General features: G+C 37.4%; 1 protein-coding gene across 8 annotated transcripts in view; it reads left to right on the forward strand.

Annotated features, from left to right (window-relative positions):
* The window catches only part of LOC107755055 (tight junction protein ZO-1-like), a 124932-nt gene that overhangs the window by 13993 nt on the left and 85548 nt on the right, over positions 1-25391 (forward strand). The window lies entirely within an intron of this gene.

The raw sequence follows: 25391 nt of genomic DNA on the forward strand, positions 1-25391 counted from the left end.
TAACATCTTGCAATCATTTACTCGCTTCTATGTTGTTCCAAACCTTATTTACTTTCTTTTCTGAGGAACACAGAAGGCAATTACAAAGAATGGGAACTGAGGCCTTCAAACTTATGCAAAAGTGCCATAAAAGTATCAAATAAGTGGTCCATATGACTTGAGCACTATGTTTAAGTCTTCTGAAGTCATACATAAACATTGAGTGAAATACAAACTGAAATGTAATGTTATTTTCTGATACTCCTCTCCATGTTGGGCTGAAAACAGATCATTGAGCTGAACTTATAAACAAAATTATTCTGACCTGTGCACTGGATCAATTGATTCATTATAAAGATTTGACAATGATTTTTTTATTTTACTTACCAGACAATGCTACTTCTCTCATGAACTTTCATAAACATCCTAAAGAGAGAAATTTCAGTTTGGGACTTAGTGAATAATGTTCCTCACACAAAGCTGTCATGTGACTTCAGAAAACTTGGAATGTAGTGTGTGTGGATCACTTTTATAATTCTTTTATAATGTTTTGCATTCTTTTTAAAGTTTGAAAAGGAGTTATATATAAAATGCCTCAGTTCAGTGGCATTTTTATATATATTTCTCCTTTTGTGTGCGAAAAATAGAAAGTCATACGATTTGGAACAACACTGGGGTGAGTAAATAATGACAGAACATTTATTTTTGGGCAAACTATTTCTTTAAAGTAATCTTAAAATAATCAATCCTAACCTGAAATTAACTGTTTGATCATGACTGCATTGTCAGTGCACTCACTGTTTCCGTGTCCCAAGGTACTGTTAAATATAGATGTAGATGGAAATTCTTTCTTTCTTCTTCTTCTCCTTCTTCCCCCCCAGAGATTTACTTTAATTTGAGATGTTCACTTGTATCAAAACAAGCTATTTTTTACTCAAAGCATAACGTAGCACCGCATCATTCTATAATTTACGGCTACATGTCCAAATTAAATGGAGCAGTGGGGAAAATGGCTTCTGGACATAAATGTACTGACCTCGCTACTATTAACGGGCCACAGCTCACTGACTCGCACCAGTCCATCAGGTCTGCATTTCATCAAAACCCATGAACAGTTAACAGTTTTTATTCCGAATTAAGCCATCACCGTGTTCATAGCATTCAGTAACGATTAGTCTATTTACCTTAAGACCTTCTTATTGATCCAAGACAACAATAAACACTTCAGTGAAGTGGAGTTCATTTGTAGCCCTGCATTGTACTACTAAATAACGTAAAACATATTTAGATGTCGATTTTTGTGCATGCGCTGTCTTCTTTGTCTTCCTTTACTAGCAGAGACATTATCATGATTCTGTGGGGCTTACAGACATCAAGACTAACAGTCCCGAGGACCCAGAGCATATCATTAGGCTGTTTAAATTTCATTAGGCAGTAGAGAAAAATGCATTGGACAGATTTTCTTTTACATGCTTTAGCCCCAAAGCGCAGGCTGACAGACAGCAGCACAGTAGGTGGTATGTCCCCATTCATATTCCCCACTGCCAGATGATATCAGATCATGTGATGTGCAAAGCAAAAGTGTGAGTCACGTGAGCATGTGCAAAACTCACTGACGTCAGAGATGTGGAGGAGTGGTGCTATTAAACACCAGAGGCATATGTCTGTGCGTATGTGTTTGTGAACATGCTGTATTTGCATGTGCGTGTGGATGTGCGAGATCCTACACCATTAACTGATGAGCTGCCAGTAAAAGTGTCGTACATGTGACCCAGAGCATAAGACAATTGTTTAATGCGGACCGAGTGGGGTTTCACACAGAGAAAACTTTAAAACATTCCATATGTCGGAGCTGAGTGGTTTATTTTAGTGAGAAATTAGAGGAGTAATCTCACAAATTAAACGGGCAAGCCGCTTGATTCAAGCCCTAAAAAACCATGATATCCCTGTGAATCAGTGGTGAGCTGAAAGCCGCTTGCCTGGCCCTGGTCATCTCATGTGCACTCACAAAAGAGAGCCGTGTGGGGGAAGGGGAGGTCTCTCTGGCAGCAATACCGCCAGTTTTGGAAATTCAACATCATGCTAATGGCAAAACTCACTGACGTCAGAGATGTGGAGGAGTGGTGCTATTAAACACCAGAGGCATATGTCTGTGCGTATGTGTTTGTGAACATGCTGTATTTGCATGTGCGTGTGGATGTGCGAGATCCTACACCATTAACTGATGAGCTGCCAGTAAAAGTGTCGTACATGTGACCCAGAGCATAAGACAATTGTTTAATGCGGACCGAGTGGGGTTTCACACAGAGAAAACTTTAAAACATTCCATATGTCGGAGCTGAGTGGTTTATTTTAGTGAGAAATTAGAGGAGTAATCTCACAAATTAAACGGGCAAGCCGCTTGATTCAAGCCCTAAAAAACCATGATATCCCTGTGAATCAGCGGTGAGCTGAAAGCCGCTTGCCTGGCCCTGGTCATCTCATGTGCACTCACAAAAGAGAGCCGTGTGGGGGAAGGGGAGGTCTCTCTGGCAGCAATACCGCCAGTTTTGGAAATCCAACATCATGCTAATGTGTCACTAATGCACTGCAATATAGCTTAGTGTTTTAAGAGAGCTGTGACACATACGTTAGTTTTAAATCACGTTTATGACTCGTTTATGACTCTTACAACAGAGATATAGACAATTACACGCCAGTGTAAACACTGTACCAGGCAGGATTTTCCATTAAAATTTAATTGAGAGTGTCTTTTCAGTTTCTGATTTTGAATCGACTTTGAATTGAGGGAGCAAACGGGATGCAGATTTGCATTTCAAATTTGAATGTTGAAGTACAATTAAAAATAACTGAAATAAATTAATTATCATATGCATTTATTTTGTAGACTAGAAAATGTTGTGTAATTTTGTGTAACTATAAAAGCAAAGTTTTTCAAGACAAACTTGAAATGTTGGCTTGGCAAAGTCTTGAAAGAAAGAAAGATAGATGTGTACAGTAGGTAGATATCTAGATTGATAGATGAATGGATGGATAGATTCGGACTTTTCTCGCAATTCTTAGAATTGGATGCAGCTTAATTCTCAGAACTGCCATTGTGAGATAAAAAGTCACAATTATCTATTACATTTTTTCATTTTGAAACGAAAGAAGCTTTTACAGTATAAAGAACAGAGAATGCATAAGCTGTGTTGAATTTCAGTAAATTCCACTTTCTTTCATTCCAATTCGAATTCTAATTTTCCCATTTAACTTCCTATGGGGCATGATCAACTCAGATGAAATTCCAATTCATAAATTCAAAGGAAGAAGTATATCAGTAACGGTGTATTTTTGTTGCATTACATTTTGTGATTTCACTGGAACGGAGAGCGTTCGGATGAGAGTTATTTTTGACAGCTGTTAGTGGTGCAGCAGCCTATGCCTGAAGATAATACTTAATATAATGAACTTTAAAAAATTGTATAACTGGTATAGAGAGGATTCAGAGTGAAATAACCTCAGATAGCTTACTGTAGCCGTTGCTTTTAGTACACATGAAAAGAGACAGCCCACAGAAAAAAACACAGATTTTAAAGATATTTATGGGTCTAAGATTTAAAGACGGGTCACTGCAGCCCCCTTAAATAGGGTGTACCAATACCTGTATATGATTGCTTTTATACAGATGGCCACTCTCTCTATTCTCTTAGGGCTGCCTAGCTGCTTGATGTAGTCTTTAGTCATTTTGCTTTAGCCATTTGTGGAGTAATTAACCTCTCCTCCCCTGAGCTTTGCAACTGCCACCGCCTTTGTTGGAGTGATTTTTTCCTCTTGACATGTAATTGCACCATCGACCAAAAGAGAGTGTGTCCATATGTGCCTGTGTGTGTATTTGTACACATGTATGAGCATTTTGAGAGAGGGGCAACCCTTCAGTGGCAGCCTGATGGCAGCCTGTACGTGAGGAGACTGTATAGTAGCTAAATTTAGAAATGGTCTCATTGCAGTTCACATAAGTTAATTCATTATTGATGTGAAGGATGTAGATGGGGCTGATGGCCAGGGATATTTAAAGCCTGTCTGGCCTCTAATCCAGGTCTGTTCATGTGAACAGCTACAGATGACCAATCATAAAGCTAATGATGGAATGGGGAATATGTCACACATGCCTAGCTGGGAGTATTTATTTGGTTGATAAAGATCAATCACTGAAAGAGGAAGCTGTGTTATTATGATCATACAGTGGGTACGGAAAGTATTCAGACCCCCTTTCACTCTTTGTTATATTGCAGCCATTTGCTAAAATCATTTAAATTTAAGGGGGTCTGAATACTTTCCGTACCCACTGTAACTTCCCTGAATCATCTTACACATTATGCAGCATATGGTCACATTCTGAGAATGAATGAGTGTGAAAATAGTTTCTGACAAAAAAGGTGTGTTTTCCTATTTTCCAGGTGTGAACAAAAATCAGTTAAATGGCTTATGCAGCTGTTTTTTTGTTTTTCACACCATTAGCACAAATTGCTTCATGACACATATCTTTTTGTACACTATCATTGAAAAGTTTGGGGTCAGTAAAAAAAAATTTTTTAATACTTTTTTTTTTTCCAGCAAGTGTGCATTAAATTAGTCAAAAGTGACAGTAAAGACTTTGTTAAAAAAAGACTGAAGATTGAAAAATGTATCGAGGTTTTCACAAAAGCATTAAGCAGCACAACCATTTTAAACATTGATAATAATAAGACTTGTTTTTTGAGCACCAAATCACTATATTAGAATGATTTTTACCAGATCATGTGACACAGAAGACTGGAGTAATGGCTGTTGGAAATGTAAATGGCTGCTCAGCTTTGCCATCACAGGAATAAATTCAACTTTAATATATATTGAAATAAAATCAGTTAATAATATTTCAGAATATTAGTGTTTTTACTGTATTTTGATCAAATAAATTCAGCATTGGTGAGATTTTCAAAAAATCTCACATACCCCAAACTTTTGAACAGGTTCATCTGGGAACAGCTGATTAGCTTCTGTTGATGGCCAGATCTTTTCCTGTTCCACTTTATCCACCCCTGATGGTTTACTTTGTAGTATTCCTTCAAGACAAATAGAGTATTTCTAACTAGAAAGAAAATCACTTTTGTGTTAGAAGTGTGTGGGGAATCTTGGCTTATGGCCTGAGCTTAATGGAAAAGAGGGAAATTCCCTTTTGCAGGAATAGGGATGTGTGTGCCAAGCTAATTTGACAGTGATGTGTGAAGGTAATAAAACTACAAATGGTCATCAGAGAGTTGAAGAAGATGAAAAAAATGTGAGAAGCTAAGACTAAGATTATGTGTGTGGGAACGATATGGACTGCCAGTGAAAGTGTGAGAGAGAGAAGGAGAAAGAAGATAAAAATAAGAGGAATATTTGAATTTACGGGTTTAGTGTCTGTCTCAGCTAACTCGAGACAGCCTAACTGTGGCATCAATCATGTATCACTTTAAAAGACAGCCTCCAGTTGGGATCAACACATCAACATCCTCATGTCAAGGGTGGACTAGATGTTTTGACTGCAGAATTTTAAGTTGATGGAAGCTATATGCAAAAGTTTCCATTTAAAAAAATTGTCGGGCATCATTATACACTAGTTTTTGCTCCATTACAGCAGCTGTAACAGGAAAGAAAAATGCTCTCTAGAGATCCAGATCTCTGGACTTTTAAACAGAGGCCATGATTAATTATTCAAAGCAAACCGCCGACTCCTTCATCTGTCTTTAAATGCAAAATAGCTTCTAAATTATGTGGGACAAAAGAACACGGATCAATAATTTACAGCAACCTACTGTGGCTGAGGAAGACATCGGGTTGGGATGCCCACTGCTGCATGAGAGTTGTTGACCAGCTCTCCTCTGGCTTTTGTAAAATGTGATCACCCATTTTTTCAGCAGGTTTCATGCTTTAATAATAACTGGTTTGAAGTTTGCTGGAATTATAATGTACTGAGTCATGTTTACACACAATTACATTCCTGGAGTACACTTTCACTGTTTTCATCACTCTGCTTGTCCATGTTTATGTGATCCAGACCAGTGGTGAGTCTGCAGGTTAAGTTTTTTCACCAGTAGGTGACGACAAGAGACTGGTTTTATAAGTGAATCATTCACTCAACCTATTTATTCAGGAACAAAACAAGTTATTGGCTGCATCCGAAATCACATTCTCTCTGAGTATGTATTTCTTATGAATAAGCAATTACTAAGTTACCATTTCTGTATGAATGAGTGTTGTATGAATAATCCGAACGTACTCCATTCCTCATGTTGTCATTTTCATGTGACTTACCAGCATCAGTTCACAAATCCTCTCCTGTGGCCTCATGGGATCCACTGGATGCACACTTCAGGATCTTGCCAGAAGTAGTACTGTAGGTCATTCAGGGACTTTTTGCCCACTGCTTTATGAATACTGTGAATTTGGACAAACTATGCTGTTCCTGTATTGTTTTTTGCGATTTTGGATGTAGCCACTGTATTTACAGGTGAATCATTCTCTCAATCAATTCATTTATAAACGTTAATTAATCCAGGAACGAAACTGTATGTTGCTCAGAAACGCATACGGTTAATTTAGCTGTGTTTGAATTTTTGTTTGTTTGTTAGCAAAACAAAAATAGAAGTATAACTGGAAAAATGTAATTATAATGTACTGAGTCATGTTTACACACAATTACATTCCTGGAGTAGACTTTCACTGTTTTCATCACTCTGCTTGTCCATGTTTATGTGATCCAGACCAGTGGTGAGTGCAGGTTAAGTTTTTTCACCAGTAGGTGACGACAAGAGACTGGTTTTATAAGTGAATCATTCACTCAACCTATTTATTCAGGAACAAAACAAGTTATTGGCTGCATCCGAAATCACATTCTCTCTGAGTATGTATTTCTTATGAATAAGCAATTACTAAATTACCATTTCTGTATGAATGAGTGTTGTATGAATAATCCGAACGTACTCCATTCCTCATGTTGTCATTTTCATGTGACTTACCAGCATCAGTTCACAAATCCTCTCCTGTGGCCTCATGGGATCCACTGGATGCACACTTCAGGATCTTGCCAGAAGTAGTACTGTAGGTCATTCAGGGACTTTTTGCCCACTGCTTTATGAATACTGTGAATTTGGACAAACTATGCTGTTCCTGTATTGTTTTTTGCGATTTTGGATGTAGCCACTGTATTTACAGGTGAATCATTCTCTCAATCAATTCATTTATAAACGTTAATTAATCCAGGAACGAAACTGTATGTTGCTCAGAAACGCATACGGTTAATTTAGCTGTGTTTGAATTTTTGTTTGTTTGTTAGCAAAACAAAAATAGAAGTATAACTGGAAAAATGTTTGCCTAAAATATACATTTTTTTAAATATGTTTTTCTTTTTTTCTTTCTCTCTCTGTCAGCAGCTGCCAAGTCATATTCTGGGAAATAAAAATCTGTTCTGGATATTTTGAAATCTCACAATGGTCAGTCTTCACCCAATGTGCTTGATTTAGTCTGATGACTGGTTTGGTTATGAAAGACTCCAAGCAGTGAATTAGGACTTCGCTGGCGCAGCATACAAACCACTCATTCAGTATCTGGGGGGAGCATATATTTAATATCTCAATAACTGTGTCCAATTTCCTCTTCAGCTCCGAAAATCAATAAAAATAGAACAACTCTTACACACAGATGCCTTGCATTGCATTGGCTGTAATGCAATAAGCACAACAGATAAATAGGCAAGAAAACAAACAACATCATCCCAGCACACCAGATTAGCTGCTAATGCACTTTTGCTAGCCATATGCTACCAATTGACAAACAGGTGATATCTGCTGTGTCTGGTGAGATGTTGCTCTCCGGGAGGAACACGGTCATTGTGAGCTGTTGTTCTGCCAGATATCACCCCTCCCCCTCTACCACCTACTTCTACGTCCCTGCCTGACACCAGAAAAAAAAACCTAAATGCTACTAAACACAAACATACACATCGCTGCACAAACGTCTTGGATATACAGATGGATCCGAGACACGCTGCCTATTGGAGTCTAAAACTATATTTAAGCTTAGACCCCTTTTAGCCCAAACACTGTTGTTTACGCCAAGGAATAACAAGACTGGATATTAAATGAACTCTTGCTTTGTAGAACATGCTGTTCTTTTGAGATGCTTTTATTAAAAGCCTTTGTTTCCTTAGGTCTTAATAAAATAAGGCAGTTTGTTTAGGTATGTGGAGCTGGTGATCATTTATTGGGATCTGAGTGTTTAAAATGAAGCTTAGAAACATGCCTGAGGATGTTCCATCAATTCAAACCGTCATACATTTTAAATGGACATGCGGAAGGTCAGGGAAGAAATCAAAGCTCAGAAGCAATTGATGGAATTTTGATTTACGATGAGCTGTATGAGTGCAAGCAGGTCGCTATGAGTGGATTAGGTGTGTACCTGTGTCATGCAGTGTGTATTTTTTCCCCATTTTGTGTGTGTGTGTGTGTGTGTGTGTGTGTGTACTGCATTTCATACTTGTGTATTGAATTCTGTCATTATAGATTCTCCAGATCATCAATTTGCATTACTATGATTATTATGATTATGTGCCGTATGTTTTCAAAGTAAATGCTGCTTAGCTTCTTAATATAGGCAAAGCGCATTTAGCCGTTTGCAGGATGCTTTGAACAGTGAGCAGTGAGACCACTTTGTCATTTCCACCCTGGTGTTTCATATATCAGAATGATGTATTATATAATTATATTGCATTATGCACACAGCGTTTAGGATGTATTATGGTAATGTGCGCCCATTGGTTTTCATTTCACTTGCATTTGCTGCACCATTGCAACATCAAACACCAACAGGTTCAGTCGCCCCTGAAATGCACCTGCCATCACTGATTCCGTGTGAGCCGGAGGATTCAAGTCTTTTAGTCTGTTGCTATGGAAACAGTTGGCCGATGGCAGAGGTGGGAGAAGAAGGATTCTTGGGAAATTCTTTATTTAATGGAGAGAGCATGCGAGAATGAGAGACTGAAGGGGGTGGGGGGTTGATAAAGTGATATAAGATGTGAAAGTAAGCGAGGGAGTGTGAGAGGGCAGACACTGTTTATACAAGATCAGATCTTTCCCATTCACCCGGCTTTGAACTGAAGATGGGGATGTCTTTAGGCATACATGCTATTCATAAAAGCTCTACTTGCTCCTGAATTAAACTGAGCTGTTTAATTCTGAGAAAGACTGTTCTACAGTAAGAGGACAAAAGCCATGTTGAGCAGCTTTGGGCTGGGATGCTGCATGTCTTTTTACAGGAGACGGACAAATAACAAAATTATGCTGTCACATTGAAGGTCACAGGCCACTCGATGCTGCAGCATTTCCGCTTCAGTTATTATTGGCCAGATTTATGATCCTTAGATTTGATTAATCGCTTAATCAATGTTCATTTAAGTTAAAAGGGTCTAGCAGTGCTTTGCTTTTCGAGGAAAGCTGCTGGTTACTGTATGACTTTTTTTCTGTGGAACACAAAAGATGAAATTTTGAAGAATGTTGGCAATGAAACTGTTTTGGTTCCCATTGATTACTATTGTATTTTTTGTTTTGTTTTGTCCATGTAATAGAAGTCAGTGAGAACTGGAACTGTTATCAGCATTCTTCAAAATATCTTTTTTTATGTTCCACAGAAGAAAGAAAATCATACAGGTTTAGTATGACATGAGGGTGCTTGGGTGGACCTCAAAACTGAGCTTGCCTTGGCAGAGAACTTGCAGGATGACGTGTGCATATAGTTGGACAGCAGGTGCCGTAATGTGTTGATTTTTCTCATGTGTCAGGCTTTCACTGAGATTACTTTAGTAGTGAACATGATTTCTTCAATTAATGAAACAGCTTTCCTGGTATCCATGGCCCAGATGTAAATAAGTAAACTTCACCATTTATGTGGTTATGTTTCTAGTCAGTGTTATAAAAGCAGGAAATAAAATGAGAAAGTTTTAGGTCTGTTAGAATTGACTCTTTCTTCCAGCCTTCAAATTCTTATTCTCTCTCTTCCCAAATTTGTGAAATGTGGGAAGTGGTCCACAAAAACGGTCATTCTCTGGATGGAAATATCACATGCTACATAATTTATCTCACTCAAACAGGTATCGTTCCAACAGCACTCGTGACTTCCTCTCTGCTAATGCCTCAAGAGTGAGTGTTTGCTTCGCCTGTTCTGAGGGATTATGTGTGTACTACACTGCAGTCACCCTGTTTTCATTCAGTAAGATATTGTTACTATTGTAGAGTGAGACAGTCTCAAATAGGGACTTCCACACAATGCAGGGGTCTTTCTCTCAATGGGTTTCAGTTTGAATGAGTAATCATAAGCAGGATCATCCTCTGTGATCTTCACAGTAGTAGTCGACTATCGGTTTTCAATGGCTGATTCTTAAGCTATTACATTACGTCTTAAATATAATAGAACAGAATAACAAAAGGTTGATATTTATTCATTTTAATTTTTTATTTGTTTTTAATAAAGTTTTTAATTGTTTTTTTTCTCTCTTAGGTTTTGGTCTGCCATCAGTAAAGCTTACAGCTTTTGTTTATTAAATTTAACAGCTACCATCGGAGTGAATTAATTACTGTTGGAAAGGAGAAAGGGTGTAGATTTATGTAGCTGTCTGGATCCTGTGCTGTGCAGTTAATCAGTAAATGTCTGATCTGCTTCCCTCTCTCTGCTAGTGATGTCGGTACCAGCCCTTATATCTTATAAAAAAATTCTTTGTTACTACTTATTTTGGAGTAAATTCATCGGTTTTATCCCAACATGAAGTGGATCCGTGTCTGAGATTACTGTTTTTGTCATCATGGACCCATAGTAATCATTCCCAGATGTTATACTGAACAGTAATAGGGAGGTTTTCCTGAGATGTGTGCAAAATATCTCAAAATAGAAAAAAGAGACACCCTACCACCCCGGTACTGGAATATCTGAGCCTACACCCTTATCAGGAATGAAGGGAATCATGACAAAAGCAGCTGGATTTAATAAGTGGGTTGGAGAAAACATCTTGCAAAACAGAATTAAAGAAAAAAAGTGAAAAAGGTGTGAGTGAAAGTGTAGGGCTGATCCGGAGGAGAGAAAGAACCAGAGATTATCAAAAAAGAGCGCAAAAGATAAAGTGTTGTTCCAGTTCCCAGGAGGCCAAGATGAAAGGAAAGGCTAATTAATGTTGGTGCTTAAAGCTCATCCACTCTGACCAGCTGCTTGTGAATCCATGATTCCATTGATCATCTGAGAACCCACCGGCCCATCCAAACACACCAGAGCACTTCAGTGAACCTTTAATCCAGCTCACACATGCATGTGTTTGCATGCAGAGAAACATATGTACATGGACAGCCAGATGTGTTCCTGGTGCTTTCTTTTCATGTGTTGCCTCTCAGTATAGATTACCCCGTTATATACTCAATTCATAAATGTCCAGCTCTGCTATGCAGGCGAATGTTTGTATGCCTGTGAAATTGCATAGGTGTGTCTTCAGTTCTGCAGAGTAAATCAGTGTTGAGCAGTATCTAAACTGCCTTTTTCTAGCCTGACAGCCTTTAAAAACACGCTGTATAGGTCATTCACATAGAAAGCATTTTCGTTTTGAAAAACACAAGATGCGGGCAGTGTAATGGTAAAAAAGGAAGGTTATCGATATGCTTTTTAACTTAAGAAGTTGGACTTATTTTAATTTGAGCACCGCAATTTTAGAACTCTTTGTAGAGGGTGAGATGCGAGCATTTTAAATGTCTCATTGTAGTGCGCCTGCAACTTGTACTGCTGAGTGACTTGAGATAATAAAGCACATTCTTGTCTTTCAGACACGTAGTGCTGAATTGCCGAAACCGATTCTATTGAATCATTCATCCTAAAGTTCTTCTCTCGTATATGAAGTCAGGAAGTCCAGTTTATTGAATCGATTTGTCCTAAATGGTCCTCTCTTTCATATGAATTTTGTTCAGACGTTGCTTATAAATGAACAAATTCTGAAAAAGATTTGAATCCCTACACGATATTTTGGTATTTTATACCATGTTTGCCTCCGTTATATGAAGAAGGGATATTGTAGTTTTTTTGTTTGTTTTTTTTTGGTGTACATTTACCAGTTTACATTTGGGAACTTTAATTTTGTGCCTTATACAAAGAGCTTTTCATGAATGAGTGGCTTTCATGTACTCATGTGAACATGTGAGAGCCATTTGAAATGCATATCTGGTGTTTTTACCTTGTGCATTTATACAGGCGCCTTGACCTGTGGGCAAATGGAGCTCAAGCAAGACCCCTTGTGTTTTTCATTTCCGCTTTCCTCTCTCTTTCTTTCTGTGGGGGTAGAATGAAGACCTCCAGTGTGCTTTGACATTCCACACAGTCTAATGAAATTAAGGGTGAGACTTTGTGAGGAATGTGCTTTGGAATGTTTCTGTTATGATGGCTGGTCCCCCTTCCACTCAACTAGGCCACTATCAGAGTGGGCTGTCAAACGAGTCCAGGGTCCAGAATGCCCTGCTGATTGTACCTGTGTCCCTGTCACAGATGTGAGGAGACTCTAATTTTAGAGTGTCCAGTTTGCCAATCACCCGTGGTGTCATCTGAATTATGGCACAGCCTTGGTGGATGTCAGGGCTCATTTGCGATGCTGAGACACACACACACACTGTATGCAGAATCCCTTCTCATTACCCATCAGGCTTCAGGGGTCAATCTATTTTTATAGTTGCTGGACAGAACAACATGTCAATGGATGGAAGAGGAAAGACTCACTGATGTTTATACACCTTTTGTTTAACTTATCGGTCACTAGATATACATTATGTATTTTACTTCATATTTCATTGATGTATGCGGAAGGAAAACATTTATAAAAGAGTAAACAGAAAAGACCGTTTTTCTCCTGAAACATTAATTAAGTTCCTTGAGATGTTGAAACTTATTCTCATGATTCCCATCAAGACATAAAAGATTTCAGACTTTTACAGCAGTTCTTTGCAAGTATCATAAAAACTGCAGGCCAAATGAGTGAAATAACATCATGAATGTTTAATTAATTCTCATGCGGTGCCAAATTTCATCCCATTCCCAATAGTGAATGGATTTTCCTTTCCTTTGGAATGCATAACATCTCTTTTTCAGCAGATGGGAATGATTTCATTCTATATAAGTCTCCTTTAGAAACATGTTATACATTTAAAAAAAATGCTTGGAATTAAGAGAGGATTAGTCACTCTTGCAGATATGGTTAATTTAGCATTTGAATCTGTGTTGTAGCGAATGATCAAAGAGCAAAGAGAGATTTATTGAATATCCATATCCAAGTAATCTGAGCATTTCTTCATTATTGTACTGATATAATAAATGCAGGTCTGGCACAGCTGAGTTATACACTATGGTTTGACTGTCTGTCTCAGTTTTTAGTGCTGGATAATTTGAGTGCATGAAATAAGCTGTTTGTTTTCAGTAGATGGTAATAATGTACGAGAGCATTTTTGACTAAAGGAATTTCTTTTCTTTTTTTAAACTTATTGCTATGTTTCATATTATTAATCAGGATTTGCACACACGCATCTACAATTTAATTCTTTGAATTGCCTTATAGTATCACAATTTTATAACATCTGTTCCTTTCTTAAAACTTCACTATACTTCCTTTTTTAATAGACTTATATTATTATATACATTATTTCTTTCTAAACCTTCTTTAATTAACGGCTCATAGAACAGTGCACTTTATTGTCAAGGAGTAATGCTGCTGTGTTGTTGCACATTTGACAAATAAACGTTGAATTTGAAGGGCATGTACTTTGCACTTGACAGCTTGTGACTAATAAATAATGGAGGGGTTTAGGGACTAAGACAAAAAAATTTCCTCACTGATGTCAGTGAACGGCCACAGGATACCTGAGTGTGTTTCCATCATGAAATGAGAAGGCAGAATTATGATTCTCTCTCTCTTAACAGCTGTGGTGTAGCTCTCTCAGTCACATTCTGCTCCCTCCCAATCCATCATGTAATTGCTCAGCAGCGCATAAGCGCTCCACCATCTGACAGTGCTGCTCCACACACCAGCGTCCAGTAAGACTTTACTCAGACTCTCACATTAAACAAAACAAGCACATCTCAGCACAACTATTAGTGATGAGTACACATGCTGTACAGTGTACACTACCATTCAGAAGCTTGTGGTCGGTATGATTTGTAATGGTTTTGAAAAAAAGTCTCTATGCTCACCAGGACTGCATTTGTTTAATCAAAAATACAGTCATTTTGAAGTATTATATTATGAAATATTATAACAATTTAAAATAACTGTTGTCAATTTTAAGATTTTAAATAATAATTTATTCCTGTAATAGCGAGGCTGAATGTTCAGCAGCCATTACTCTAGTCTTCAGTGCCACATGATTCTTCAGAAATAATTCTAATATGCTGATTTGGTGCTCAAGATAAAAATTCTGTTTGTTATCAGTTGAAAACAGTTGTGCTGCTTAATGTTCTTGTGGAAACCGTGATACCAGAGTTTTTTGAAGAATAGAAAGTTAACAAAAAAAAAAGATTAAAAATACAGCATTTATTTGAAATAAAAGTATTAATTAAAAATCTTGCTGACCCCATACTTTTGAACAGTGTTCTGTATGATGATTTATTTTGAGAGTGTATTGACAGCAATCATAAACTATACGCTGACTGTACATTATCCAGACTCATCCACAGACACAGCCTCATAGCATTTTGAGCACTATTGAGCGGGATTCTTCCGCACCAGTGGACATGGACCGTAAGGCTGTGTCAGTAGTCATACTCGAGGGACTGTAATGACTCAATGTCACACTTTGAGAAAAATAGCCAAAAAAGTGAAACTCCCACTCAGCAGCTGACTTTCCCTCAAGCCTGAGCTGTTGACCTTCCCATAAGCCTGAGTGTGTGAGAGAGAGCGGACATGTTTGTGTGCATTCATGAGAAAGACTGACAAAGAAATAAAATCAAGAGAATGATAAATGAGATGGACACAACAACTGTCCGTTCTCTAGTCATGTCTACATATATTGTTATTTATTATGACGTTGAAAAAGAATTAAACAGTTATTTCAAAAACATTGAAAAAATCTTACCAACTGTTGAACTGTAGTGTACATTATGTTTTAATAAAAGTATTAAAAGGTGTGACTTCTGTTATGGGAAACATATGTCAGTATCTCAGAACTCTACAAACTTTGTTGGCATATTTTACTTTTCCTCTTGTCCACACATTCTGAGACCTTAAATCTTCCCTTTTTAAAAAAAATAGTGTTTCTCGGTTTCTAAACATGTAAAGTACAATGTTTGTGTCACAGACTATAGCTGTGAGCTCTGCATTTCAGTCATCCACTTCCCAAAACAGCAGCAGACGACAGCGGCCCCTCCCCGTCACTCCATGTCTGGCTTAGACTGGCTTTCAGCTGGGGGATCCCTGTTCTGCTGAGCTCATCAGACTGACCCCTTTCAGAGAGACGTGGATCAACTGCCGCTATGGTCTACAAGCAGTGAATGTGCTAAAACAGCACAGGGTAATCACTTGGCATTAGTACCTGTTGTGTAAAGCATTAGTGGTAAGAATTGACTGGTGGGACTTGTGGTCTCCCACTGAACGCTAAAGCTGATGAAGCTTGATCCTGGCACCACTACCGAGGGAAGATTGCTAAGAGTGGCCAGGCTTACACACTAACATGTCCCAGCATGCTATGGCACCAGCCACCATATTTCCTGTGATGGAGAAGCATGGACTTTCTGTTATCTTTTCACTCTCCATTTATTAGCACTAGTCCATGTTTCAGTGTGAATAAACACACAGAACAAATTATACTACAAGGCTCTAGATCGATCTTTCCGTTAACTCTAAAGCATGACAAAGGGCAGTGCAAAATTCAAAATGGTAACATTCAAAAGGTAAAACGCCTGTAAAATCAATACGGAAAATTCCTTCATATTAATGCAGTACGTTGTATTCTATGTTTTACAGATTGTTTTAGAGTGTTGTTATTCTTAAGCAAAATATCATAACTTGATCTTCAGGTAAAATGACAGACTTCATTCTGGTGACGTATGCCAAATTGATCCAATCATGTAGTCATAATCGACTGTGACTGCTTGCATTCAGATCTTCCTCCATCCAGTCAACACCAGATGAATAGAACCAAGTCATCACCCTACTTTTTTCCGTTAAACTGTTACACTAGGATATACGTCAGGAAAACACTTGTCACTACTTCTGTTTCATTGTGACTTTAAATGAATGATAAATATAAAATAGCCAAACTCAGAGATGACTTCTATGTGGAGCAGCATTTACTATGAACTGTTATCACACTCAAATCAGTATATCACGAGACATCACAAACACTCTCAGTGTATGCAAGACAGCAACGTGTGTTCGCATTGAAAGACACAGCACATGCAGACTAGTTATTTAATTAAATCGCAGCCTATCATGATTTCAATTTCATTTCAATTAGTTGTGCACATACTTGCCAGTGAAGGTTGTGCTCTGCTATCAGTATGAAGAGCGCCTTTATCTCCCAAAAGAGCTGTCTATCACATTGCTGTTTCTTTAAATGCTCCCTTTGTGGCCGATTTCATCTTAGCTTTGAGCGATTTCCAGCAGAACTGCTGAGATAGTACCTTCAGGCCTGATCAAAGTAGAGTTTTAATCATGGCTGACTCCGGTGACATTATCAGAGCATTGTTACCCCCGTTTATCATGAATCACATTACCTAGTCCCATCCACACATCTCAAAATCACCCTCCTGCCTCACAGGCCGCTCTGATTGGAGCATAACTCAATTCAGCACACACAAGCAGCCCCATAGCTCTCATCTGCCCACAATCACTCTTACTGTGACCTCTTTAAGAAGCAGTTCACCTGCAAAGAGGAGAATTTATAAGACCTTTCTATGTGTGAGTGTCTGATGGCTCTGATGGATGAGGAGTCTTTAATTCACAAAATGCTCTTGGCATTTTCTAACTCTTAACAAGCCCATCTTCCTCTTCTGTTTCCTGTTACTTTCCCTCATCCTATATTTTGCTTGATATACTTATCTCCCTGTTTCATGACATGGTAATGATTGTGTACTTGCACTACCATTCGAATATTTGGGTTCAGAACGATTTTTTAGAAGAAAATTATATTATATTATATTTTTTATTTATATTTTTAAAAGAAAAAACATTATTTATTTAAAAAATTTTTTTAAAGAAATTAATACTTTTATTAAGCAACACCAAATCAGCTTATTACAATGTTTTTTGAAAATTCATGTGACACTGAAGACTGCGGTAATGGATGCTGAAAATTCAGTTTTGCCATCACAGGAATAAATTGCATTTTTAAAATATATTAAATTAGAAAACAGTTATTTTAATTTGTAATAATAAAACACAATATTTGTGTTTTTATGCAATTTTTGATTAAAAAAAAAATGCAGAGTTGGTGAGCATATGAGAGACTTAGATAAAATGCATACTTTTGAATGGTAGTATGCGTGTACAGTATGTAGCACGTATGTTTGTCAGGCACATGCTGCTGTGTTGAGTAGACATTTCGACTGAAGAGCTCTGTAATTTCTCCTTCACTCCACACACAGACAGTCTGACTGTCTTTCCCACAAGCTTCATGATGAATGACTTGACGTTAGAGCAAATTGTTTGTATATTATTAGAGATGGGATTAGAGATATTAATTCATATGAGCGTATTAGTCTATGAGATTAATTTTAAAGCAGAAAACAGTCTTAGTAGAGCTCAGAGAGGAACAGTGCTCTCTTTCTGTTTGCTTACAGCTGCTTGAGACTTTTAACAGTTGAATGTGTGCAGTGTCTGTCATGATGCCAGGTCTGTGTTTAGGCCTACTCTCTGCCTTTGGCATGCTTAATGCCCGAACGACCTCTCTTCCCGACAGAACCGAGCTCAGCCAAACTTTATGATCTCTGAACACATCGTGCTCTTCAGACTGGAAGTTTGTGTCTAATCATTTGTGTAATGAGTTTATGAATTCCCTGGTACAAACATGAATATTTAATGATATTTATGAAGATTTACTTCAAAATTTGATTAGCAGGTTTTTGCACACAAGTTTTGTGTAAATTTAATCGTATGAAATTAAGTAGAATGGCATGGTAAATAGAGTGAGTAAATCTAAATTCTGATGCAATGGCACTTTACAAAAAAATTTTAAATTAATATATACATACATACATACAAACTGTATACTGTACTGTACAGTCATACATGATAGCCTTTCCTTTAGGACACATTTCAAAAGCCAAGTGATGTGAAGAGCAGAATGTTGTCTAATCCGTGAGAGAACATGACCAAAATAAGAGATCCACCCACAAACATTTCTACATTTCCTGCACAAACTATGATAATGGTAACAATTAATTGATAACTGAACATGAACAGGTCATTGTGAGTAGAAATGTAACTAAACGTGACAACAAAAAGGTAACCTTTATTAATTTATTCATGCCTTGGTGCATGCTAGGAATAGCAGAATCATGAAGTTAAGTAGATTAAACATACTCAACATACTTTGAAACATACTTAAATGTTTTCCTTCACAATTGATACTTGAGGACTCATTGTAATATAGTAGCTTAATTTTCTGCATGCCTGCACAAATGTTTAATATTTTCAAGTGTGCATTTGAGCTAAATTATTCTGTGTAGAAACCATTAAATGTTTTCTGCTGTATTCACCTCGGAAATCATTTTTGCTTGTACTTGTATGCATCAGAGAATCTTTATTGAAAATAAATTGCGGATGGCAGTGAGTTAGCCTCGGCTGTCATGCTGACTGCATCATGATTTTGTGATTGAGGCTGAGGGGCATCTGCAGTCATGTGTCATTGTTTACGTCACAGATGACCTTGACCATGTAAATCTCATTTTCCTCCCTCACGTCTGGATGTTGTGGATCTTTTCTGGGAAGTTCTGAGGAGAAAAAGTGAAAATGCCAAACATAGAGAACAGCTGTGAGAAAGACATTGTGATATATGTATGAAAATATTAAATCTACATTTGTCACTCAGCTGAACTACTGAACTTTCATTTTTAATTTAAGTACAAACTATGCTCATCTTGCTGATCTTAGTTATAGTATGTGTAAACACTGCAATAGCATTACAATATGATATTCTTCATAGACAAGTTTAAAGCCTAATCCCAAGCAATGTGAACAGTGATATATAATGCACAACTTGACCCCTGGTTGTCATAGTTAAGCCATCACCATTTGTTGCAGATGTCATCAGTACAGTTGGTTTCTTGAACCATTTATCAACATTCTTACATACTAGGATCAAATCTGACGCAGTTGCTAGAGGCTTAAGGCATGACTGACCAAAATAGTTACTGTTCCCATTCATGCTCGTAGTGCCTGTGACATTTTGTCACATTTGACCCTTAACAAGTTTTAATTGAATACCGGTGAAGACTGGAGATTTACAAGTGCTGTAGACTGTGTAAAATGGATCTTACAGCAGTGCTACAGGCTAATGAAGTTACAGTGTAACCAGGCTGCAGGGCGGAGGTGAGCATGTGGAACACATTGTGTACTAGAGTAGCCTTGACCTGCACGTTCTGCTTACTGATTGCAATGGTTACAATAGGCTAATTGTGTGTTACTTCTAGAACAGTTAGTGGGCAGCACCTCAGAATGGCAAAGAATGCAGGATCTCGAGACATGGGCTGCATCTGAATATGCATACTATCCCTACTACATAGTAGGTGAAACCAGTGTGTGAAAAGTATAGTATTTACAAATTCACAGTATTCATAAAACAGTAGGCAAATGACATTCTGAACTGCGCATCCACACTTTACAGTGACGCAACTAATGTTGTAAGTCATATGATGGATGTAGTATGTCCAGATTTCATTGATACAATGTATAACATACTTTTTTAATGGTAGCAAAGCAAGTACTTATTTAAAACAAGTGCCTACTCAGAGAATATGCGATTTCTGACCCAGCCATGTTGTAAAAGTTAAATTTTGCACACTGTTGACATCATGCTGGTTAAAGCAAATGGCGTGCTATACAGAACAACTGAAAGTGTTTTCAGCAAAGCTGAAACTACATGACTTGGTCAGTTTGTTACACATACCAAAACACTAATTCAAAACAATACATTTATAAAGGTTTTGGACATACACATCACTACAGTCTAGCACTTGGTTGCATTTGTTTACAAAATCAATTAACCTCTTAAGACCCGAGAAAAGATTTTTAGGAAAAAAATTGTTTTTTTTCATGTCTTTACATTGTTTAGAGCATAAAAAAATGTAAAAAATTATATTTCATTCATAAGTTATGCTATGTCCTCGGTAGAGGACATCGGGACTCAATTTTTAAAAAAAAATAAAAAGACATGAATGAACATGCATAGGCAAAAACAATTGATTTTTTAAATCACCAATACCAAAATTAGTTTTCAGGATTTGTTTTTTTACCAAACTTTGTATAAAGATCATTCTCAACTATGTTATAACAGAATGATTTGATATACCATTTTTCTTTCTGCAAAATGTGTGTAAAATGGCCATAAACGGGTTTTCTCATTATATCCAACGCAGTGTTGTGTTAGCTCCCAGCAATGCATATGTACAGGAGATACACACATATGAATACATTTTCCCTTAAAGTTCACATATAAACTTCCATTCATTCTAGAGCAATTTATATCAGAAGGATTTATATTAAGATTAACTCATAGTATTGTTGACTGATGTACATGTTCTTCATTGTGCAACTTAAATGACCCTTTAGGGCTTTGTGCACATAAAAAGACAACTTATCAAAGGGATCCTGGTTTCATTCTGCAGCAATCCTCTTATGGCTCCCTATAGAAGCAAGACTCCACACATCTGACATCTTAACTGCTGATCTCATAGAAAAGCCTCTCACTTCAATACATAAACCTGTTAAAGTGAGCCATGGGTCTCATCTCGCTGAGGCGTAGCTCTAAAATTTACTCAATCTCCTCTCTATATGTCATGCTGAATCTAGCTATAATTCCCACGTCATATTGCCTTAGAGACCATCAGAGAAGTAAGAACAGCCTCTTGGTTCACAGAACGCGTTTTACATTCCACAGCACTGGTTGTTAGTTGTTTTTCTATGCAAGCGTGTGCTAGATGGACTAATTTGACTATTGTGCTGCTTTTTTGCTGCTTCTTCAGTGTTTTGCACAAAAGTGATGCGATTTTAAGATGCTGTGAAAAGTAAGAAAAAGTCTTGAGATCACTCATTCTTTTTCATTCCAGAATGCGACTCTAAAGCCCATATACTTCGGTTTTGATCCAGTTTTAGTGTATACAAACCACTGAACACATTCCCTTTCAAAGTATATTTAATCTGATTGCATGCGTGAACACATGCACAATAGAAAGTTTAATCTTTGTCCAGTGTCTGTGCTGTTTCTCTCCAGAAGTTATGACCAATAAAATATCTTTGTATTCTTGTAAACTAGACTTTAGAGTTTTCGTGATTAAGTTGAGAGACACAAGATAGTGGATTGAAAAAAAAAGAGATGTGTTTTTAAAAAGTTGAACACGAATGCTGCGTTTTTAGGCCTGAGGTGCGAACAACTCCATCTAGTGCATGTTTACATAGAAAAACATAGAAAAGCAGCACAGTGGAATGCAGAATTTATTGTGTGTGAACAGGTGCTGTTTGTTCACATCCATGTGAGGCTGTTTGTAAGAATATTCTTCCCCTGGGGCAGTGACAAATAGCTACGTATATATCTCCCAGACAAACACTCTTGGTTAATGACACAGCATTCTACCAGTCAGAAACGGTAACACGCGTTTAGTTCACTGCTGTGACTGAAAGAAGTAGTGTGTGCAGTAAGCTTAGGCTTATGATATGTGTGTTGCCCATGTATATATGTAGCTATATTGGTCCTGCCATTTGGAGATTAGTCTCTTATGGCTGCCTATGCTGAAGGAGGACATGGATGGAGCTACAGAGACGTATGTGATTGGTGTCACAGTTTTGATTCATTTAGTGAAGTGTGTGCTTCATGCATTATGTATGCGTTTGCTTGCATGTTTACATGTACATATTCTTGGCTTCCTCTCTTGAGTCCCTCTGCAGACCACATCACATTTGTGATTTGCCAGGAAAGGAGTGACACTAGAAACAGGCACTAAACAAAGGAAACATGCATTATGCATTTTGTATGCTTCACTATAGCAAAACACTCATCAAAAGTTAATTATTGAATTATTTCAAGAATTACAGCGAATGTCTGATAATACTAAGATCAAAATGTCAAGCTTGATATTTCCTGCCTTTTTAGTAGTCATATAAGCTTTGTGGAATTATTAAAAGAATATGAAAGAATCTAAGAGTTGTTTTTAATTTTATAAATAGAAGTGTGTGATGTGAACTATTGAAGCACTGGGTGCGCTGAGCTCTGTCTCCACTCATCAAAGCACTGCAAAGGTTTTGGAATGTACGGTCTATATTTACATGTGGAAAAAATGTCTTAGACAAAAATAAAACAAAACAAAGCTGTTGTTTATCTCTGTTAATGCCATTACTATAAATGTTTGTTGGCGTTTGAGAATAAGGACTATTTGTTTGTTATGTATTTATGATTGTCATGGCACACTGAATAAATGTCTTTGTGTGATTAAAGGATCATTGTTTGCCATCTTGGCCATTCTTTGTCCATAAAACAATGGACTCTAAACAAGTCGCATGTCCATCTTTGAAATCTTAAAGGGTTAGTTCACCCAAAAATTAAAATCCTGTCATGAATTACTCACCCTCATGTCGTTTCAAACCCGTAAGACCTTCGTTCATCTTCGGAACACAAATTAAGATATTTTTGATGGAATATGAGAGCTGTCTGGCCCTGCATAGACAGCAATACAACTGACGTAAACAACGTATGCTGTTTGATTGTACGTGTCAGCTGCGTCACGCCGGATCTGTTTCCTACGTTGTTGTGATTTGATCTGAACGGAAACAGCGTATCCGCGTGACGCAGCTGACACAGAACAGCATACGCTGTTTACGTCCAGCAGATATTCTCCTAAATGGCGCTAGGGTGACGAGGAGACGAATTGTTGAATAAAGTCTTTTTTTTTTTTTCTTTTGAGCACAAAAAGTATTCTCGTAGCTTCGTGCATTTTAAAGGAATAGTTCACCCAAAAATTTTAAATTAAAATATAAAATAATTATGTCATTCCACACTTTTTATGTATTTATTTATTTATTAATAAATGTGAGTCAATTATGTCTTTTTAGGGGGTTAACTGTCCGTTTAAATGGCAAAAAAGGAACAGCATCAGCCTTATACAGTCTGGGCCTAGTTACATGAAGTCTGCTTTGTAACTAGGCTTTTTGGTAACTGATGAGACCAGTAGCCAGGTGTGTTGTTCTGGTGGTGGCTATGTCTAATAGCTCTGAACATGCACATTTGGCCATGACCCAGTGGGTTGAATGGAGGACAGCTAGTCTATCTGGGCTGACACAGCCTGGCCTGTAACCAAAGCACTATAGGGAGTGAAAAAAGTAGATATTTTCTCATTTTAGAACCAAACAATTAAGCTGCTGTTTTTAAAGGTCGCACAGTAGCCACTATTGTTGTTCTATTTATTAAAAGAATCCATTCTGTTGTGAAGTAATTCAAATTTCAAAGGCTTTTCCCTGTATACATAATTTTGACACAGGGGGAGTTTCCACTTTTTATAGTCTTTGGGTTGGGCTTATTCTAAATTAACAACATGTTGCTGTATTTGATAATGTCTTTTAATGTAGAATGTAGTCTTGTAATCTCGCTCTACCATTCTGACATGCAAGTAAAAGCACGCGTTTACTGTGAAGTTTTGTAATGTTGGGCAAAGTCAGCTGGTTCGCACAATGTAATTGCAATGCACTTTTAATCCACCTGTTTTCTCATTTTAATTTTCAGCAAAGCACCATTTCAATGTCCCACTGCTCCATTCTTCGGGGGTCATTCAATCTCAGAATAAACAATCTCCTCTCTGCTGCATTCCCACTGTGACTCACACCATGAACCAAAGCTCAATTTTGTTTCCTGCCAATGTTTGATTTATGGCTGGTATGTGGGTTGGTATATTTGGGGCCACCATCAGGTTTAAACGGACAGGTCACTTGGGGCTCTGTGAAATAAGATTAACATGACACTAATTGTGATGCTTTGAGAGTAACATTCCACACAGCGTCTCTCCTAGAAGGAAGTGTCATGTAATTGTATAATTTTTCTGGATGTCAAAAATATAAAACTAAGTATATTTTAATGCCTTATTGACTAAATAATCTCAGTTTTGTAACTATTTATTTAGTGGTTTGCATTTAGGTGTCTGATTCTAAAAGCGATTCTCGGAGGGATCTCCAGTCTTTTTTGAGTCCATAGCTTGACCTCCAGAGGGTTTTCGTTAGCTGTGGAAACAGGGCACATTAAGGCAAGAACTTTTAGAGTAAATAAAGCCTCTAGAAACTAGATAAGGTCAATTTGTTTTTAATTCAGCACAAAGACAGTTTTCTCCTCTACTCTGTTCCCTCCCTCAGGTGTCTGAGGTTCACCATGTTTCCACAGCACTCTCCCTTTCCTCTTTCCCCCCCACATTAAACCTGTTAAGTCAATATAGTGTAGCCAAGAGAAGAATGAGATAAAAGAGAACACTGTATCAGATCCATCTGTTGGAAGTTCCTGGCTTCAGATTCAAACCTCCCTGTGTTGTTTTTGCTTGCAGAGGTGCAGCTCCGAGTTCTTTTTATGTTTATATTTCTCCATGGTGCCTCATTCTACTGGACTTCTTCAGCTGATCTGTAATGGTGAAGTGATGCAGTTGCTATAAATCAAAATTTACAATAAGAGCTTTGGCATTTGCATGGGTGATTTATGGATTTATGTTCATTCATAAATCTTTAAATTAACTAAACAACATAAAATGTACATTCAACAATACTATACTGTAAAATTACATGTATTGTCTTTTTTCAATCTTATATTGATTGTAAATGATATGGCAATGCATGCATATTTTTAAAAACTATTTTTACAGTTGTGTTTTACAGTAAATTGATATTTATTTGACCTGTTAAATGTAATTTATAAAACATGTTTTGCTTTAGCATTTTTCCCTTTAAAATTAATACAATTTTTACAATGTGAATTTTGTAGGTCATGTGTACTGTACTGTATATATGTGCTTTGTATTTTTTTTATTTATGTGTTTATATTACATCTACATTCTAAAATATGAGGAGCGGTGGTGCAGAGCATGTGATCTGCACTTTTCACTGTCCATTAGACTCTAACTACAGGCAGGCAAACTGAGCTTTCCCTTTGACATGCCTCACGCTG

The sequence above is a fragment of the Sinocyclocheilus rhinocerous genome, unplaced genomic scaffold, assembly GCF_001515625.1.
Source record: "Sinocyclocheilus rhinocerous isolate Xijiao unplaced genomic scaffold, SAMN03320098_v1.1 scaffold591, whole genome shotgun sequence".
Lineage (NCBI taxonomy): Eukaryota > Metazoa > Chordata > Actinopteri > Cypriniformes > Cyprinidae > Sinocyclocheilus > Sinocyclocheilus rhinocerous.